The 1,623-nt window shown below is 35.9% G+C and overlaps 1 protein-coding gene across 1 annotated transcript in view; it reads left to right on the top strand.

The window, feature by feature from the left end:
• The window catches only part of LOC122089678 (4-alpha-glucanotransferase DPE2), a 38,571-nt gene that overhangs the window by 7,672 nt on the left and 29,276 nt on the right, over positions 1-1,623 (top strand). The gene's annotated exons all lie outside the window — the stretch shown is intronic.

Here is a 1,623-nt window from a genome sequence, read left to right on the forward strand (position 1 = left end):
TAGATCGGGTACCATATTACTTAATTTGCATGTATATTGTATTTTTTTAAATATTCACACAATATTGTGCATCTTTCATAGATACTGGAATCTGTCAATATTTCCTTCACATCGTTTACATATTTCTGGTTGTGCAAATGTATATGAGTAATTAATGTCATGTACATATGGAAAAATGTAGGAAACTTGGCTTCTTTTGCACATCAGTAACCCCTACAGTTTTAGTGAAGGAAGTGATGGAATAAAATTGTGCATTGGGTGTGAGATGTGCTCATCTTGTTCTCTCTTCTCATCTTTTTTTGCCTTTCTTCTTATTTCTTATTTCTTTTCCTGACTCTTCTATTTCTTTCAAGGCAAATCAATCCTATTGTTATAATACAAAGTTACAAATTCAAACCTTATGTTGTCCTACACCAATGACTAAAATGATACTCCAACACTCCTCTCTCTCTCTCTCTCTCTCTCTCTCTCTCTCTCTCACCTCCCCTAATATAATTGTCACAATGTCAAGACTCAGTCTTGTACATAGAACAATATTATATATGAGTTGGGATTTTTTTATTTGAATATTAATATTTTTCCTATTATATTAAAATAAAGTCAGTTGTTCATAGCCCTTAACATATATATACTTGTGACTATATGATTAAGTAGTTAAGCTAATTTTGGATCTATGTAAAGATGATATTTTATTTCTCAGTGTTCATATCTACTTTAATGATTTATTTATCCTCAATTTTTTCACATATAGCTGCCTTTGTTTATGGCAATAATTCAGACTATAGACTATCAATAGTCATTAGTTCTCTCTCACTCTGTCTCTCTCTCTCTCTCTGCTATTTTCTGGTATTGAAATGTCAGTGCTCTCAAGCTCTGGAATTTGACCTCCAAATAATAAGGGCGAAATGTAAAGTCCATACTGAGCAGCTTCTTCACATTAAACAATTAATTAGTATTACTATCTTGATCTGTTATAGGAGTCTCCCAAACTGAAGTAACAAATTATTATTATATAAACGAAAAAAAAATAAAGTGAGCTTGTCTTTCAAAGTAAAAGTCAGGAATTGAATTCGATGATGTACAGTGTGAGATACAAAAATTACCATGGAGATGGCATGCCTCAGATCTTCAAGCTTCACGGGCTGCTCAAACATCACCCAATCACTACTAGAGAAGTGGGCAAGAGGCTTCTGACCCAAATCCATGACCACTTCAATCAAATTGGCAATCTCAGGGTGGGGGAGTAGTTCCTTGCGTATTCTCCAAGAAACTCCAGGAACAAATCCAATTCTGACGCAACGTCAGACATCAAAGAGGTCGAAGTGGAAGTCGAAGGCAAGGGTAGGATGAGCTCATTTGCAGGAGAGAATTGATCACTGGGCTGATGAAATTCAGGAGATCGAAGCGATGAAGATGAAAGACCAATCCCAGGGATAGAAGATGAAGAAGTACCAATTCCATTATGGGAACGACGCGTTCGATGAAATAAAGAAGAGACCGAGGAAATAAGGTTCGAATTTTGAAGGTAAGTGAAGGAAGATAGAGGAATCTGGTTCGCGGACTGCCATGAGCTGTGCAGATCGATCAACATGAACTGTGAATTCAAAGTTCTATCTCTCTCTC

Source organism: Macadamia integrifolia, chromosome 9 (assembly GCF_013358625.1).
Source record: "Macadamia integrifolia cultivar HAES 741 chromosome 9, SCU_Mint_v3, whole genome shotgun sequence".
Classification (NCBI taxonomy): Eukaryota; Viridiplantae; Streptophyta; class Magnoliopsida; order Proteales; family Proteaceae; genus Macadamia; species Macadamia integrifolia.